The sequence below is a fragment of the Miniopterus natalensis genome, chromosome 13, assembly GCF_054644295.1.
Source record: "Miniopterus natalensis isolate mMinNat1 chromosome 13, mMinNat1.hap1, whole genome shotgun sequence".
NCBI lineage: Eukaryota > Metazoa > Chordata > Mammalia > Chiroptera > Miniopteridae > Miniopterus > Miniopterus natalensis.
In genome coordinates, this window is record NC_142093.1 from 10,746,661 (window position 1) to 10,767,123 (window position 20,463).

Genomic DNA, 20,463 nt, shown 5'->3' on the forward strand with positions numbered 1-20,463 from the left:
CCAATAATACTTACCTTAAAGGACACATGGTTGCCTCTGTCACTTGAAGGCCAGCACTCAGTTTTGGGACAGTGCAATGAAACTCATTTGTTTAAATGTAACTAGTTTTATATTTAGATGATTTTTAAAAGTAACTGCAGTCTTCTTTGAACTCTGGAAGTTGTCAAAATTAAGCTGATTTCAGTTTGTAGCGTTACTGAAATCATTGATTTGGATTTCTTATGACAAATATATATCAACTACTTAATCCATTCTCATAAAACAAATTGTACTGACATTGAATTGGGCAAGTGATCATTTAAAATAGATTTTTATTTTACTCCTTTCTTTTTGGAGGGGGGAGTCATATCCTAATCATTGTTTCCTAAGTATTATACTTGACCTGTCATAAATTTCGTGAAAGTTAGAACTTGTCTCTGCCTGTGGGTTAGCATTTCCTACCTCTAAGTTTACTTTGTTGTTGTTGTTGTTGTTGGCATAAAGATATCTAAGTTTACTTTTAATATTCCACTTTAGCTATAGCTGGGTGGGTTAGGTGGTTAGATAGATAGTTCAGCAAATATTTATTGAGCACCTAATGCTAGGCACTGGTGATAAGTAGTGATAATAGACCCCTTTAGAAGCAATCTAGTGAGGACAATCGCAATGGAGTGTGGAAAGAGCTACAAGAGAGGTAAGCATAGGAAGGAGGGGTGACTGACTATTCTCAATCGTGGGAAGTCTTTGTCGGCTTGCATGGAGATGATGTCTAGAATGAAGCCTCTTGGCTGGGTTTGCTCAGTTGGTTAGAGCGTTGTCCCAATATGCCATGGTTGCGGGTTCAATCCCGGTCGGGGCACCTAGAAGAGACAGTGAATGCATAAATGGGTGGAACAACAAAATCCATGTCTCTGTCTCTCTCTTTCTCTCCCTCTGTCTCCCTCTTCCTCTCTCCCTCCCTACCTCCATTCCTCTCTCCATGATAAAATAAAATGAAGCCTGAAGAACAGATAGGAATTGGACCAGAGGAATGGGATAGAGCCTTTCTGGGAAAGGGATCATAGAATAAACTTAAGATCAAGAATTTAATTCAGGTGGTCAGCTTTAACCTGCCACTGAGAAGGGTGGAATGGAGAGCAGGAAGCAAAGCATTAACTCCATCTACTCCACTCTTTTTGTAATGGGTATACACTCCACTGAAACATAATCTGGTAAGATAATGACATACTGTTTTTGTGTTGTCCTTTTACTTGGGAAAATGTGTGGTGGTTTTGGATAAAGCCTTCTGGGTTGGAATCCTGGTTCCACAGGTTAGTAGTTGTAGGACTCCGGCAAGTTACTTAACCTCTGTCTGCTTCAGTTTCTTTAGTGTTAATGATAGTACCACATAGGGTAGTTGTGAGGATTCTATGGGTCAATGAGAGTAAAGCGCCTAGCATGGTCCCAGGCACACTCACTGTAAACACACAGTATATATTAGCTATATATAGAATATGTGACCCTTCTGTTGCTCAAGGGTGGCAGAACAAATTACTTTATGGAATGAATGTCCTGCACACAGTGGACACCCAAATATTTGAAAGTGCTCTGCTAAACAGTTTCACTTTAGATTCTGAGACTTTCATATTTTGATGTAAAAATGTTTGATATGTTTGATTTTTTGTTACATGGTATGTTGAACAGTGTAAGCTGAGAAATGAATAAATACAGAAGTATAAAATCCTGAGTACAGTTCCAACAACGTATTAGTTCTGTGTGCAGGTTTAGAAGTCTACTGTTGTCTTAAATTAGTGCTGTCCAAAAGAAATATAATGTGAACTACAAAGATAATATTTTTAGTAGCCACATTAAAAAAGTAAAAGAAGATGCCCTGACTGGTATGGCTTAGTGGTCACTTGGGTTTGTGCAGAGGCAATCAATCAATCATTGTGTCTCTCTCACACCGCTGTTTCTCTCCCCACCCTCCTCCACTCTTTCTAAAAAATCAATGGAAAAAATATCCTTGGGTGAGGATTAACCAAAAAAAGTAAAAATTTAATAATATATTTTTGCTCACTTTATTCAAAATTTTTTTATGTAATCAAGAGTAAAAATTGTTGAGATGTTTTACATTCTTTTTCTCCAGTGTGTGTGTTATAGTGCATTTCAATTTAACCTCATTTTAAGTGCTCAGTAATCACATGTAGCTGTTGGCTGCCATATTGGACAGTGCATGTCTAGATAGTCTAAACTAGCCAATTGTCTAATGTGCAGATGACTAGAAGTACTTTGAATGTACACTACTTTTAGGACATTTAAAATTTTATCGGTTGACTAGGGGTTTTTTTGTTTTATTTTACTTTTTTTAAAAAAATCTAAAGCATTATCTAATTATAAATGATAATGAAATTTGAATTATCACCTGATTGTTAAAACCTCCTTAGGTCTTAGTAGAAGTTGCTATCTTGCAGGTGTTCAGAGAGGCCAAACTGTCTATTTAAGGAAAGCCATCATTATTTCAGGCACAGTAATTTTAGTTACTTATTGGTTATTGATTCTTGGAATAAATAATTTTTATAGGCTTATAGTGCTTACTTACAGTGCTCAGAATGACTACTGTATTTAAATTTTTCTGTATACTTTCAATTTCTACACATTTATATTAGACATTATGTGTGATATTTATGGTCAGATTCATTGCAGATAGTTGCAAAAACAAATTACATGTATGTTCCACACTCACCAATCTCAAAGTGAATGGAAGGGCAGTAGAATATAAGTTACACAAGGGCAGAGATCTTTGTCTTTTTTTTGTTTTATTTGCTGATAGATGCTAAGCACCTAGAAGAGTTCTTGCATTTCATGGATGCATGATAAATAATGATTGAAAGCAGCTGCTGCAGACAGGTAGTACAATCATAATTCTCTAATACAGAATTGTGGCTGGTTTTATTTTCATATTTTCTTGTCTACCTACTTTCCGAGCATTATATATGTGATGTAGATTGGGATCAGATTTTACTTAAGAATATCAGCTGTTTGGCTAATAGGGTAATTTTAGGGTAAAACCGGTCTTGGAAATTCAAAGATTGAGAAGTATTTGCTAAAGAGAGTTACTGGTTTTGGATGAGCAGATTTGGCCATGACCCTTTTGGCAGTAAAGCTCAGGAAGGCATTACCCTTTAGTAATAATGATAATTACATGGACTTGTCCCAAAGGAGAAATTTTTAGTGGGCTTTTTTACTGATTGTACTACCTTTTGGTATTGTTAATCCTCCTTCCACCCCTAGATTTATTACTTTTTCCATAGGGAATATCTTTCATTGGGAAATGGAGTCTCTGGGCTCTGTGTAAGAAATTCAATTGGTAAAGCCTCTTGCCTCTAGGAAAAGTATAATGAATGCATCCTTTTTGTTGTCTTTCTGAGTGTTTTTATTAAGCTTTGGAAGAGTAGGATGGTTCCACTTACCTGCATTTAAGAACTGATAGATTTAGCCCGGCCAGGCATGGCTCAGTGGTTGAGTGTTGACCTAGGATCCAGGCGATCAGGGTTCGATTCCCGGTCAGGGCACATGCCCGGGTTGCGGGCTCTATCAATGACTCTCTCGTCGTTGATGTTTCTATCTCCCTCTCGTTTCCTCTCTCTGAAATCAATAAAGATATATTTTTAAAAAACACACAACTGATAGATTTAATTGAACTGAGCCCATTTTATATGGAGAGGCTGCCTTTTAGAGAAATGAGTAAAACCTTTGCCATATTAAATGTGTCTGCTTTGTTGTGATACTCAGGCGACAAGTGGCTCATGCTGCAGGAATGCCAGAGTGCCTAAGGAATTTCTTCCATTCAAACACATATTTTTAGGATTGATTAAAACTATTCAGACATTTTCCCAAAGAAGATATACAGATGACCAATAAGCACATGAAAAGATGTTCAACATCACTAATCATTAGAGAAATGTAAGTCAGTATCACTATGAGATGTTACTTCATACCAATTAGGACGACTGACTTATAAAAAATGAATTTTCTCATACAATTACCTGTTCAAATCCCTGCTTTCAGTTCTTTCAGGATATATACCTAGAAGTAGAATTGCTGGATCATATGGTAATTCTCTTTTTGATTTTTTGAGAATCCACTGTATTGTTTTCCATAGTGGCTGCACTGTTGTACATTCCCATTAGTCCTGCACCCGGGTTTCAGTATCTCCATGTCATCGCCAACATTTGTTGTCTGTTGAGTAGCATTATTCACAGTAGCCAAAATGTAGAAACTACTCAGATGTCCAAGGGATTAATGGATACACAAAACATAGCATGTACATGCAGTGGAATAGTATTCAGCCTTAAAAAAAAATCTCATATATGCTACGACAGTGTTTGAAAACACTGTGCTAAGTGAAACAGGCCAGACACAAAAGGACAAATATTGTGTTAAATCGCTTATATGAGGTACATAAAATAGACAAATTTATAACGTAGAATAGTGGTTACCAGGGCCTGGGGACTGGATCTTGAGGAGTTATTGCTTAATGGGTACAGAGTTTCAGTTAATGGAGAATTACTGCTTATCGGGTACAGATTTCAGTTTGGGAAGATGAAAAGATTGTGGAGATGGATAGTGGTGATGGTTGCATAACAATATGAATATATTTAATGCCATTGAATTATACACTTAAAAGTTGTTAAAATGCAAAAAAAGACAAATGCCACTTATGAGATAACTAAAGTCAAATTCATAGAAACAGAAAGTAGACTGGTGGAAGGTAAAATGATAGTCCCTGAGAACAGGGAAGGGGGAAATACGGAATTAGTTAATGGGTATAGAGTTTCAGGGGTTTTGTGTGTTTTTTTAAAAATATATCTTTATTGATTTCAGACAGAGGAAAGGAGAGGGAGAGAGAGAGATAGAAACATCAATGATGACAGAGTCATTGTTCGAGCCCGCAACCCGGGCATGTGCCCTGACTGGGAATCGAACCCCGATCACCTGGATCCTAGGTCAACACTCAACCGTTGAGCCACGCCCGGCCGGGCTAGAGTTTCAGTTTTGAGAGAGAAAAAGTTCTGAAGATCTATCGCACAACAATGTGAATATACTTAACACCACTGCACTCTACACTTAAAATGGTTTAAGATGGTAAATTTAATGTTATGTGTGGTGTTTTTTTTTTTTACTACAGTTGAAAAAATGGTTTAAACGGTAAATTTTGTTATGTATATTTTACTACCAAAAAACCCCCAAACAAAAACTAACACTTACTCCAGCTTTCTGAAAGAGCATCTGATCACAGCTAGCCCCTCACTATTCCATGTGATAGGTAGGGTTAACCAGTGGTCATTGAGTAAAGAGGATCCGTTAGTACTTCCATGCTTTAGTATCACTGGTCTGCACCTTTAGATATTGAAGGGAGGTTTGTCTTTTTGTTATATGTATTTGTATAGAATCATGGAATATTAATGCAGGAAAGCTCCCTACAATGAAATTTAAGTATCAGGAAACAGGCAGGTGAAATAATTTCTAAAAGATTATATGGCTAATTAGTGAAAATTTCTCTAGAATCCATATCCACCCCTGTTTCTTATTCTAAGAATTTCATCATTTTATGTATTTGAAAAAAATTGCTAGGATGATTCTTTTACTCATCATCTTCAATTTGAAAAGTAGAGTTGCAGTATTTTTGTTTTTGTTTTGACAGGAGTGAGTAAGTAACAAGTCAGCACCAAATATTAAGGGATTTGTTCAGGTTACTTGTTCTTTGCAAATTTAGAGCATAACATAGAGCTGAGCTGATAATGTTAGGGATAATTATTTTCTTTTCAAGAATTATAGTGTATAATGGTGTATAAGATGTGGCAAAGGAAATACTGATATTTCTGTTTGGTTTGTAAAATGGAAAGAATGATAGGAGAAATAATGGCATTCTGTTTTAACTTTTAAAAGTACAAGGCCATCCAGTTTGTGCTGTGGTAGCATCTCTGGTGAATAGAGAAGTGGGGGCTTGTTGAGTGTTAATTTACAACAAGCACAAAATATAAATTGTGTGATTAGCTAGGGAGATCTGCATGGGAAAACTGCTTATGGAGATTGGTCATAAAGGAAGAGTTTAAAGGAGCAACAGAGGGTGTTAAAGTTAATAGAACATAGTCTGAAGCCATTAAACTGATAATAAGTCTTGTAAAGGTCATGGATTTGGGAGTTAATGGAATAAGTAATTTGGATTATAAGAAAAGGAATTTGAAAGGTTATTAGAATAAAATCGTGGTGAAGAAAACTCATCTGAAGGGAAATCTGACATGAGAAATTTTCTTTGATGACAGTGCCTTATAGGGTTACAAACAAAAGTGATTGCTTGATATTTATCCCTTTTTCCAGAGGTGAAAAATAATATGTTTTTGAGGAAAACAGCAACTGGTGATGGAACATTAAGTTTCCAGTATGACCCAGAAACAGAGCATCCAAGGTTGTAAAACATTAGAAAATGGAAAAAACATTATTCTGGGGAGGCAAAAAATACAACGTATCAAAATCAGAACAGAGAACACTGTTGATTTGTTTCTTTTATATCAATAGCAATGCTTATGCAGACTTTTTTTAATTCAAATTTTTATTAAGGCAATTGTAGATTCACATGCAGTTGTAAAAAAATAATACAGAGGGATCCCTTATACACTTTGCCTAGTTTCTCCCAAGGGTAACATTTTGTGAAACTAATATAATCACAACCAGGATATTGACATTTGTGGCAGTACACTATTTTCATTCAGATTTCTCCAGTTTACTTGTACGTCTGTGTTAAATTCTCTACAGTTTTATTGCTTGTGCACGTTCATATAGTTACCACCACAGTCAAGATACTGAACAGTTCCAAGGACGAGGATCCTGGGTATTCTTTTATAACTATATCCTTTCTCCCCTCCAAAAATCTGTCCTCTATTTATAAAATTTCGTCATTTCACAAATGTAATGTAAATGGAATCATACAGGATGTAACCTTTTGAAATTAGCTTTTACTCACCTAGAATAATTAGCTGGAGATTCGTCCAAGTTTTGTGCATAAGTAGTTCTTTTTTATTGTTGAATAGTATTTCATGGTGTGCATTCAACACAGTTTAACCATTCACCCATTGAGGAACACCTGGGCTGATTGCTATTTTTATAAATAAAGTTGCTGTGAATATTTTGTATAGTTTTTTCTGTGATCAGAAGTTTTCATTTTTCTGGGATAAATGCCCAGTACTGCAATTACTGGGTCATGCAATAATTGCATGTTTAGTTCTATAGGAAACTACCAGACTGTTCCAGAGTAGCTGTACTGTTTTACATTCTCGCCAGCAGTGTGTGTGATATAATTTCTCTGTATCCTCACCAACATTTGATGGTGTTACTATTTTATGTTTTAGCTATTCTGGTAAGTGTGTAGTGATAATCTCATTGTGGTTTAAATTTACATTTCCCTGATGACCAGAGGCGTTGAGAAATCTTCTCATGTCTTTATTTGCTCTCTGTATACATTCTGATGAAATGTCTGTTTGAGTCAGTTGCCCATTTTCTAATTGGATTTTTTTTACTGTTGAGTTTTGAGAGTTTTTTGTTTTTTTTCAATCCTCACCCAGGGATATTTTTCCATTGCTTTTCAGAGAGAGTAGAAGGGAGAGAGAAAGAGAAAGGGAAACATCGATGTGAAACACAATGATTGGTTGCCTCCCCCAATCGAGCCTGCAGCCAGGTGTGTGCCCTTGGCTTCAATCGAGCAGGGACCCGTGAGTCCTCCTGCTGGTGCTCTAACCACTGAGCAAGACCAGCCAGGGCTTGAGAGTTCTTTATACATTTTACATACTAATCCATTGTTGGATATGTGGTTTGCACATATTTCCTCCGAGTCTATATCTTGTCGTCTTCACATGGGCTTTCATAGAGCAAAATTTTTAAATTTTGATGAAGTCTAATTTATTTTTCTTTTTATGGATCATGCTTTTGTTGTCTAGGAACTCTCTCTGGTCCTAGATCCTGAAGATATTTTTCTATACTTTTTCTAAGAGTTTTATAGTTTTACATGAGAACCTATGGTCTTTTGCATATGGCAGGCTTTTTTTTTTTAATCTTATACACTTGATCAGATGATGCAGATGTTGTGAAGGCTTCAGAGATTCTGTATAACCCTGCAGGAGTGAAAGTTGACTTTAGCAATTGACTGTTTTATAATAATTTATACTGTGCTTTCTGAAAGGTTTTAAAAATTCATTTTTATTAGTGATATGTACACATTTGAAATAAAATATTGCTAAAAGATTTATGGTAACCAAAAAAGCAGTCTCTCATCCTATCCCTATTCTGTCCCCTGTCATGTTCTTTAGAGGCATCCTCTAGCTCTTTGTTCTGTTAGATAACTCTGTATTTTCAAATGATATACTTGTACTGCCATTTCTGGAGTCATTAAATTTTTTAAAAAAAAAAGCGCCATTAAAAAAAATTTTATTTTAGAGAGGAGAAGGGAGTGGGGGACAGACAGAGAGAAAGAAACAAACATTGAATGGCTCTCTCCAGCATGCCCTTTTCTGGGGATCGAGCCTGCAACCTGTGCATGTGCCCCGACTGGGTATTGAACGCAGTGACCTTTTGGTGCATGGGATTATGCTCAACCAACTTAGCCACACCTGCCAGGGCGCTTGAGTCATTAATTTAATATTAGATGAGAATTTTAACCTTGTATACTCTCATTCTACTCTTAATCCCAGTTTTTTGTTAAATTGATATCCAGTGGTTACTTTAATATGCCCATGTAAATATTCCCTGTCTACCCAAATAGTCTAGTATAACTATTTCCTTTTCTCTGAAGTTAAAATTTTCTTTTATTTGATTAATTTTCTCTTACCTTTTGTCAGATCTTCCTACATCCTCCAACAACCCCTCAAAATGATTTTCTACACAGTCAAGTTATCAGAGGCATCTCCCCCCTGCCCCCAACCTGGACACCTCTCCTAGATATTTTCTCCTTCCAGCTTCAATAATGGATTGGTTATTAACTAGGCCTATCACACAGCTATTGCCTTGGGAATTCCCTTAGCCTCTCTCTCTTGTGTGTGACTGTTTTTGGTTCACTGCCTTGGAGTATATCATCCTCTAGTAGCTTCTTACAAGAGGGGTGCTTGGCAGAGGGAAATTTTTGAGACGTCCCATATTTGATAATGCCTTAATTCTTCCCTTTCACACAATTGGAGTTTGACAGGGCATAGGATTCTAGGATGAAACAATTTTCCTTTAGATTTTGAAAGCATTACTTTATTGTCTTTAAGCTCCTGATGTTGCTGGCAAGTTTAATACCATTCTCATTCTCTCCATTTGTGGCCTCGTTTGTTTCTGGAAGTGTTTTTAAAAAATATGTTTTTATTGATTTTAAAGAGAGAGGAAGGGAGGAGAGAGAGAGAAACATTGGTCAGCTGCCTCCTGCACTCCCCCTACTGGGAAATCAAGTCCGAAACCTGGTCATGTGCCCTGACCAGGAAACGAACCTGCGACCACACTTAACCAACTGAGCCACACCGGGCCAGAACTGGAAGTTTTTAGCTTTTTAAATTTTTTGAATTCCTAGTAATAGATTTCACAATGGTGTGCTTTAAGTGGGTGGATCTTTTTTATTATAAATCCATTGTTCTGGGTACTTGGTGGGCTTTTTCAGGTCCTTTACTTTTTGAGGTTTACTTGCATTCCCAACACCCCCCCCCCCATATAATTTTCTTCTCTTTATTTTCTGTTTTTAATTGGGTGTTGGACTTCTGGATTGTTTGTATAATTTCCTATTTTTCAGCTTATAGAAATTCCTTCTACTTTCTGGGAAATTTCTTTGACTTTATATTTTCTATTGAAGGTTTTATTTCGGCTGTCATATTTTAAAATTTCTAGTAGTTTTTTTGTTTATTATTTAAAATTTGTTTTAAAGCATCCTGTTTTTGTTTCATGAATACAGTATCTTTTCTTAGAGGATAGCTTGACATTTTCTTGTATTTCTGACTTTTTCCTTCAAGTTTTCAGTGGTGCCCCCTCCACCCCCTTTTGTTTTTATTCTATATTTTATTTTAGAGGCCTTCCTCAAATAATTGGTGATTTCGGGGTGTGCATTCATAATTAAGAATGGGTCATTAAAAAGATATTTGCAAGCTCTGTGAGTATGGACAGGGCTTTTTAAACCTCCCTATTTTTAGTCTCATCACCAAACTCCATTGAGTCTCTTGTTCTTGAATTCAAAGTGTGTCTATTCCAGATTTTCCAGAGAATAAACCTTTAGACTCCTGCTAGGTCTTCGGGTGTTGTTATATAAACCTTTAGTCAGGCTCTCACTTCTGCCTGGTACCTGATACCTCCTCTTGTTAAACGTTTCTAGGACTCAGACATGAATTGACTTGCTCCTTGTTGGTATCTTCATGGGGCCCTGAGCTTCTTTTGTCTTCATCTGTTGTTAGAATTACAATATCTATTTGTTGAAATGAAGGTAGAATTTATTTATATTTCTTGTATTTCTTTGTGTATGTGACTTTGAAGAGAAGGTTTCACGGAAGTCTTTCTCCATTATCTTAACTAGAATTCGAAGTAATTTTTGACCCCAAATGATTTTTGACTCCACTTTTTAACTTGTAACTTCCAGTAGTTATGGATGAGTGATATTTTGCAACTGTTTTTGCACTTACCCAGTCCATCCTAAAAATATTGATATTTTTGTTATTTAGAACTAGTCAAGTGAATGTGGTAAGGAATTGGAGTAATTCCACTGTTCAGAACAGCTTTAATTTGGATGTGTAATCCTTGGTTAATTTACTTGGGGAAAAAGGAGTATTTTTGCTATTTTCATTTTTAGAGAAAGAGAGGAAGGGTAATAGTAGATAGACGACAGATAGGTAGAAAGAAAAACACGGATTTGTTGTTCCACTTAGTTATGCATTGATTGGTTGATTCTTGTTATGTGCCCTGACTGGGGTTCGAAGTCCCAACCTTGGCTTATCAGGACGATGCTCTAACTAACTGAGCTACCCAACTGGGCAAGTATTTTCACTTTTTGAACAAAGTGTAACTTTAGCCTTAAGTTTCAGTTCTGTGCTCTTGATGTATACTGTTTTATGGGATACTGAACAACAGATGATTCAGCAAATTCTTAATCTGTCAGAGAATTGCAGTGGGTTCAATATATTATAGCACTTGGCATTGAATGATAAGGTATCTCACGACTTGACTTTTTTACTGTTTTGAAACCTAGTAAGCATTTATACTTACAAAGTGAGTATTGTGTTTTTACCTTTTTATGTATTCTTAGTCTTACAGAAAATGTCTTTGCCTTCCTTAAAATTAGATGTTAACGGATCAGTGTGAATTTAAAAAATTCAGTAGTGTCTATTTGCATATTTTTGTGTGGGGGATATTTACTGAGCATAATAAACTGGCAAGAATGCTATGGAAGACGGAAGGTAAATATAATATCAAAATAATTATTCAAATGTAAGCTCTTTGCCTAAGTGAGTAATAGTTCTAAAAACTTTCTCTGAAAAAGCTTCAGATCTACAGAAAAGTCAAGGTATTTACAACAGTGAATCCCCTATAGCCTTCCCCTAGATTCACCAGTTGTCATTATGTTGCCCTATTTGCTTTTATGTCTCTTAAGAAAGTTTATTTTGTATTTCATGTAGTATCTAATTCAAAATAAATTAGAGCTGTATTTCAAGGGGAACATAGTTACTAAAAATAAACTAGAAAATTAAGCTATAAACCTTTGCATTGCTGTTCATTAAAAAAAATTAAGGTTTTACAATGTGTCAGGCACTGAGTACCTGGGATACAGTGGTGAGTAGTACAGACTTTGTTATTCCCTTTAGGACATCTTATTTTTCTGTTTTGTTTTATCTTACATAGCTATGATTGCTATATTTCAAGAAATGTCAAATTTTAAACAACCAGCTAGTAACACTACATTTATCTAGAGAGTAGTCTTCTATCAATCTCTAAATATAATTCAGACCCAAACAAATCATATATTCACAAACCCCCTAAAGTAAACCACTTACAGTGCTTGGTGTTTTCTTAGTGCCTAACTGACTTTGATTTTTAACTCCATTTTATTAAGTCCAAAGGAACTGAGAAGCCGCAGACTTTTGCTGTTATGCAGGTAATGTGTCCAGCCAGTGGATATGAGACCAGATAGACATTTAGGGAGGAGACCTAAGAACTAAAATGAAGATTAAAGATTGTATTACTATTCCGTATAGTTACAAATTTGTGAATTGATAGTTATATGATCATTTGAGAAGAAATTCTTTTATCTTCAGTAGCCTCTGTGAAGGTAAAAAGTGTGATATATTTTGAAGACATAATTTAAAAAGACTAAGTTTTAGTGCCATACATATAATCAGACTTTAACTTTAGTGGAATAGTTTTTCTACAAGATGCTGGATAAGTGATTTATTTTAAAATAACAAAAATTACTTTTTATATTCAAAAATATTTTAAAAATTGGATGCATTGATGGAAAAGCGAAGCTGGAGGGTGACTATACGAACAAATATAAGCCTGGATAAGGTAAACTTAAGGCTCATCACAGTTCTCAAGGACTAAGATTGTCAGAGGATTCCTTTGAAATGTGAGTGGGCCGCCCAGCTGGGCATGGCTCAGCGGTTGAGCATCAACCTAGGATCGAGGCGATTGGGGTTTGATTCTGGGTCGGGGCGCATTCCTGGGTTGCAGGCTCGGTCCCCAGTCGGGGGCGTGCAGGAGGCAGCCGATCAATGACTCTCATCATTGATGTTTCTATCTCTCTCTCTCTTCCTCTCCCTTCCTCTCTCTGAAATCAGTAAAGATATATTTAAAAAAAGAAAAAAAGAAATGTGAGTTGGCCAGTTTTGAGGATAAACATAAGGATTTTTCCATATTGAACAATATCATTAAAGAAATAACCTCTTTATTTTAAATGGATTCAAAAGGGTTTGTACAGATGTGGATACGTCAGAGCCATAAATAGCACCTTAGTGAAACTGGCTTATGCCTAACCTTTAAGATGGACTTCTAGAAGGTCAGCTGTGCTCTTAACTTAATATGCCTCCCTTGATAATAGTGGGCTTTTATTTATTTATTTTTAATTTTAATTAAAAAGTTTTTTTTAAATATATCTTTATTGATTTCAGAGAGAGGAAGGGAGAGGGGGAGAGAGAGAGATAGAAACATCAATGATGAGAGAGTCATTGATTGAGCCCATAACCCGGGCATGTGCCCTGACCGGGAATTGAACCCCAATCGCCTGGATCCTAGGTCCATGCTCAACCTCTGAGCCTCTCCCAGCCGGGCTAATTTTTATTTTTTTTAATCCTCACCCGAGGACATGCTTAGAAAGGAAGGGAGAGAATGAGAGACAGACAGAGACATCGGTGTGAGATGTGAGAGAGAAACTCCCTTATGTGCCCTGACCAGGAATTGAACTGGTGATCTTTTGGTGCACAGGATGACACTTAACCAACTGAGCCATTCCAGTGGGGCAGAAGAGTCGGCTTTTTAGACCATAAGTCAGACTAGGTGTGGCAGTTTGCATTTCTCTCTACAACAAAATATTCTAATAAAAATATTCAATAGTAGTATCTTATATAGCATTGGTAATTATAAATTAAGCGACATGTGGACTGTTTACTTTGTGGGGCTATTGTGACTCATGGTTTACTCTGTACTTAGGGAATAAAAATAATTTCAGTGTTAACCTGATTAACTCCAGTGTAACTGATTTTTATACTATACGTAATATGACTGTATCTCTTTAATTTTTCTTCAATTTCTATTCTGAAAAATTTTCCTTATTAAGATGTTTTTATGTGTAGGCCCCACGAATTGCAGGACTTCTTTTAACACAAGGCATTTTATTTCAAAGTTCCTTCTTTAGCTCCCAGCACATTTTCCTGAGCTGATTTTGACTTTTTCCTAGGCATTTTTAGGAGGTACTGTTTAGGACATTGGTGATGAGGCTATATATATAATGTGTGTGTGTGTGTGTGTGTGTGTGTGTGTGTGTGTATCAATACTCTTACTCTTTGCCCTAGGTTACAGTGATCCTACTTAATGCTGATTTCCAACTCCGCAGTGATTTGGGTAACATCTCCATGCTTGATGTTCTGTCTACCCTTGGGATACTTCACTTTAGCCCCATAAAAATGTTACTGCCAAATGGATTATTTCTTTAAACATTTTGCCTTTTCCCTGATATCCTATTGGATTTTTGTAAATAAATTTACTGAGTTTAAAATTGCTCAGTTGAATTAGAAATTTTTAGGGAACTGTATTCTCAAATACAGTTTGTTTTATATCATATGCTCTTAGATGAAGTTATTTGTTGATTGATGGGAGTAACTGGAAAGAAAGAATTGGAAGTGTTAAATATTAATTTTAAAAAATGTTTTTATTGATTTTTAGAGAGAGAGGAAGGGGGATCAGGGAGAGAGAGAAACATCCATGTGAGAGAAACATCAATCAGCTGCTTCCTATATACCCACCACTGGAATCGAGCCTGCAACCTGGGCATGTGCCCTGACTGAGAGTCGAACTGGTGACCTTTTGGTATATGGGACGATACCTGCCAGGGCTTTAAGTATTAATTTTAAGGAAAGCATTATAGCTAACTTAAGTTCAAGAGTAAATCATGTAGGATTTTAGTTAATTTGTTTTTGACTGTTTAAAACTCATCTTCCTGAAAACATTGGTGTCTGTCCTGTGCCTGCTTGGTATTGTGTAATCATATGTTGTTTTGTAGATTTTGAAATCTACACCTTTCTATATCTGTATGGTATGCATGTTAAATTTTTTGGCAGAAATAATGTTTTTTATGTACCTATTATGAGCATAATACTTATTACCTATTTATTACCTACTGCTTATTACCTGTTATTTTCCATTTGGAGCATTTGTTGGTATTTCAGTTTTTGAGTGAGTACTAACAATCTGAAGTAAATTAGTTCATTTTCATACCTCAGAAAGACTGGTTCTGTTTCTCTAGAAAGAAGGAATTAGCTTGTAAAGTTCCAAGGACATTGATCTAGGTACTATAATACTTAAATTCGGAGAATATGACTCTTGCTGGGCATGTGATAGTTTTGCCGTTGGCAAACAAACTGAGGAAAAGCTTTAAATTTTATCTCAAATTAATTGTATTTACTTAAAATATATTAGAACAGGGCTAAATTTTATTCACAAAATGTGTCAATTTCCAGAGTTAAAAAAAATGAAAATACAGCGGACCTTTAAGTTAAAAATACTACTTTAGAAAGTGGTGATTTGGAAAACACTTTCAGTGGCTTATTCTACTTCTTTTGATAGAGTATTACAGAGGAAAATTGTTGACAACAGAAATAAAAATAGTTGAGATACATCTTTCCTTGTAATTAAAAATTTTTTGGAGTTAGTGGTTGAAATCCAGGTTATGGTGAAAAGCTTTTTCAACCAGTGTCATGCTAAGGGATTTTGGTTATTTCAGTAATCACTTACTGGGAATATAATGTGTATAAGGGCCATGGTGGTTATATAGAGATGAAAAGAAAAATATGAAAGTTCCTCTTTGAAAGAGCTCACAATTTAGTGATCCTGTTGCTCACATAACTGTTCAATAAAATGTGTGAATGATAATAACGCTATGTAAAGATGTTATGTGTGAAACAGGAGGGCCTGGAAAGCTCTGATTGGGAGTATAGGCCTCAAGGAGATCATTTAAGCTGAACCTTAAAGCTTGATTAATAAGGTGTGGGGGTTTGGGGGACATTTTCAGGTAGAGGGAACAGCATAGGAATGTAGTTGTACATGGTGTGTTTGGAGACTGCAGGTAGTATAAAGAGACTAGAGTAGGAGGCGTGCAGTTTATAAATTGTGCCTAGTTAGTAGAAGGCCTTGAAAGTCTTGTTAAGGAATTTGCATTTTCTAAGATATCAAAAGTTCGAAATCGAGGAACAGTGATTTCAGATATAAGGTGTGACTTTTTCCTGTTTAAAAAGTGTACTATATATACTTTGATTTGTGTAAAAAGAATACAAAGAGATGATATACCAAACTATTAACATGTTTCTTGAGATTTGTCAGTGTTGTCACTTTAAACATAAACTTTCTCTGAGTGTCTAAAAGGTTTATTTTAAAATATATAGATTAGTTATGGATACACACTATAACATAAATGATAAAGTCATTGTAGCAAAAGCATTTATACTCTCTATATATATCCTGAAAGGACTACTCCTGCACATTTCATGTATACATATAATTTTCCATGTTTCCTATTTATTCCACTGACTGGTAACCTGATGACTTCTTACATCTTGTTGAGGCAACAGCTTTAAACATTCTCCTCCTTAAGACCAGGAGTTGGCTGCCTTTTATTACACTTGATATCAGCTTGTTGCGCTGGAGGAAATGTCAATTATTTTGCATTTGAAATAGGGACAGGTTATCACTGGTCATCCTTTTAGATTTAACCATGTGTTAACTGTTTACATTTTTTCATTTGTCTCACGTAACAGTGTAAGACCTTGACAGAAGTTTGTAGCACCAATTGAAGGTTTACCAAACCCTCTCCACTAACTTTAAAGCAACTGTGTTAAAAGTGTAAAATCTGAGACAGTAAATGTGGACAGGATGTTGGAAAACATGATAAATGAAGACTGTTCTGCTCAAGTGGATTTAGTGATCACCATACTTGCAGCAGTTTGATAGGGTGATAAATATTCATCTAATAAAAACACCAAACCAGAATAATTCTGTAGTTAGATAATTGCTATGAATAGAAAATACATTGTAAAATCAGACTAAACAGAGGTTCTTAATCTATTTCAGGTCATGGGGAGGTGGATCAGGAAATGCTCTCCTAAGAAACTGACATTTATGTTGATATCTGAGATGTTAGAAGTAAGGTAGGAGAAAAGAGTGAGGAAATGAAGAACATTCCAGACAAAGGAAATAGTCAAGAAAAGGTCCTTGGTGAGTAAAGAAGGTTATGGAGTTCAAAGAACTGAAAGGTCTGTTGCTGGTGTGAGTCAGGTAGGGAGAGCAGAAGCAGTCGATGTTGAAGAGCAGTTGTTCGCCAGATCATGCAGAGCCTAGTAGTCCTTGCTAATGATTTGAATTCCTTTGAAGGTTTGAGCAGGAATGTGACATTTAAATTTTGAAAAGATGACTGGCCCAGATAATGTGCAGAATGGAATGCAGTTGGAATTTTCTAGTTAAAGGCCTATCAAAGATGTATTTAAACTCTTATATGTACATTGAGTGCTTTAATCTTTTTAAAAAATATATTTTTACTGATTTCAGGGAGAGGAAGGGAGAGGAGGGAGAGAGAGAAACATCAATGGTGAGAGTCATTGATCAGCTGCCTCCTGCATGCCCCCTGCTGGGGATCGAGCCTGCAACCTGGGCATGTACCCTGACTTACTGGGGATCAAACCCGGATCTCCTGGATCATAGGTTGGTGCTCAGCCACTAAGCCATGCCAGCTGGGCGAGTGATTTAATTTTTAAGGAGCATGAGAGGTTGTGTAAATGGACCTGTCAGTGACCATAAGCCTTTTAAGTTCTCCTGGAAATAATCTTTTAGTGCCAAATATATTAAATAGAATATTGAGCCAAGAGACAGGGTTCTAATCAGAGTTAATTTGCTGGGTGAGCTTGAGCAAGTCATTTAACCTCTGAGCCTCTTTCTGTATTTATAAATTGGGCATGTTAGAGAAATACATGTTTAACTTAATAGTGTTAATCTCTTAACTCTAGTTAACATATGGGCTGAGTCTTGCTGAGTCATTTTTCTGAGACTGTGGGCAAGGTTTAATTAAAGCCAGCTAAGCAAACTTAATGACAGCTCATACCTCTTCTGTAGAAGTCAAAGGAAAGAAGGAGTTGTTTTATGTATGTTTTATATCTTGTATTTAATAAAGTTTTTTGCAGAGCAGTTAGTGTATCAATTCATGCATATTCCTTGAGAGAGAATACTGTACACTATAGTTAGGACCACTGATGCACCTTGCATTTTAGTGGCAGTTTGGAATTAAGAATTTCTGACTTGCCTTTGTCTCTCTATGATCTCATATTTAAAAACATTTTTCACCTGACAATATATTCTTATTAGCTGAATATAGCCTCTTTTCATTCTAAACAGCATTGATGTAGATTCTTTGGAATTTTTACGCCCAAAAAGTTGGTTTTAATAGAGGTGGTCTTAATTTCTGCAGCAGAACCATAGTTGAAGCTAGTGGGCCTGCCACCAGTAGAAGGCCCCTACCTAGTTGATCAGTAAAACTGGATCTTTTCTCTGAAGTTAAAAAAGACAAGCCTAACTATCCCAGGAATAATGCTGGATTGCAATGTTCCTTGGAACTTACAGATTTATGTTTTTCTATAACTTAAACTTTTTTGAGGCATATCTCGAAAATACTAATGCCTTATATAGTAAGGCATTTAAAAACTTTTAACTGTTAAGGTAGTTTTGATGATAGAAGTTTTGGTTTTAGAGCACTGTACTTCTATGTTGTCAGTTTTAGATTTATCTTTACTCTGTGTTGTCTGTTACCTTAAGTTATAATGGATGTATAGCTATAAGTTTTCTCCTGGAGTTTCTTGGTTTTAGGGATCAGACTCCTTGGACACATTGTATGGCATATAAATTATGAAAAAGTTACTGTATTCTTTACATCCATGAACTCAAGGGAAAAACACAAAGCTTAATTTCATTTAAGAATATCCTGCCCTGGCTGGGTGGCTTGGTTGGAGCCTCATCCTGTACACCAAAAGATTGCAGGTTCAATCCCTGATTGGGGTGTGTATGGGAGGCAACCAGTCGATGTTTCTCTCACATTGATGTTTCTCTCTCCTCTCCTTCCTCTCTCTCTCTCAAAATCAAAAACATATTCTCTGGTGAGGATTTTTTTAAAAAGAATGTCCTTAATTAAACAAAGAGTTTTAAATTTTATTAAAGCTTTACTCTTGAGCTCACATCTTTTTTTCTGTGTGACAGAATGGGAAGTAAATGTAAAATATTTCTGCCTCATTATGAGACAGTGATGGTTGTCTCAAGGAAAAGCACTTGTGAAACTGAGTTGACCACCTTTTTCATGGAACACCACTTATTTATTTATTTTTAAAATTGATTTTAGAGAGAGAAACATCGATTTGTTGTTCCACTTATTTATGCATTCATTGGTTGACTTTTGTATGTGCCCTGACCAGGGATGGAACCCTCAATCTTGGTATATAGGGGCGATGCTCTAACCAACTGAGCTATCTGGCCAGGGCAACACCATGTATTCTTGAAAGAACAGCTAGTACATTGTGGTTATTTAAACTTGAATATTTGGCAGATGACACTTCCTCAAATGAATGAAATGATGGTAGTTGTTGCCAATGAAATAATTCATACTTTTAAATGAAAATTAGAATTTTGGAAAATTTTTGTCTTCTTCCGTGAGCTTGACAGCTTTCCAGTACTTAAGAGAGTCCCCTGATGATGTCCATGATAATATTAATGAAAATGATTTTTTTCATATTGTGTAACGAGATGTGTCAACATTTGGAAGAACTGTGTAGTGAACCAGTATTTTCCAAATGACCAGTACTTGATCTTATAAAATCATGCATGGGTAAAAAGATCCACTCAAAGTGTAGAGTAACAGATGAATTCGATGTAATAGACTATGAAAAATTCATTGATATATGGTTTCAGATTCCACATTCCAACCAATCTCTAAGAAATATCACTTATTCACTTTCATAGTGTCAAAGAAGAGTATTTAGAATTATCTGAATAGAAGAGTATTTAGGATTATCTTAAAAATGTTCCTCCCTTTCCAACTACATACCTGTATGCAACTAGATTTTCTTATATTCTTCATGTTTCCACCAAAGCAGCATATTGCGACAGATTGAATGCAGAAGCTCATACGAAAATCCAAATTGCCTATTAGGCTGGACATTAAAGTTACAAAACTATAAAATCATGCTCTTCTTCTCACTAGTTTATTTTTTTGGGGGGAAAATATATTTTTTCATGAAAGGGTTATTTATGGGTCTATTTTAAAATACATTATAAATATTTTAAAAAGTTTTTAGTTTTAATTTCTAATTTGGTAAATATAAATTGATATAACCCACATAAACAAAAGTTTCTTGGAATCAGTAATTTTAGGAATATAAAGGGGCCCTCAGAACAAAAAGTTTGAGAATTGGTGGTATACCTTTTTCTGTGGTTCCTGCTAACTCAGTTTATAGTCTAGTAGGAGAGACTGGCACAAATGAAGAGTGAAATGATAGGATAGTATATGAAATAATGGTACTGAGAAAGTAACATTAAGGAAATTCATTCAAAACAATAAACATTTTCCTAGCAAACAATGGAAAACAAACAAATGTTGGAACTTGCAGAGAAATTAAAACTTATGAAAGCAAGTTTTATCTTGTATTTGACAATTTAGATTATAATTTTAATTCTTAGTTACATTTAGCACTGAAAGACTAG

At 35.6% G+C, this 20,463-nt stretch overlaps 1 protein-coding gene across 1 annotated transcript in view; it reads left to right on the top strand.

Annotated features, from left to right (window-relative positions):
- Positions 1-20,463, top strand: part of RAB10 (RAB10, member RAS oncogene family) — a 50,773-nt gene that overhangs the window by 1,516 nt on the left and 28,794 nt on the right. The gene's annotated exons all lie outside the window — the stretch shown is intronic.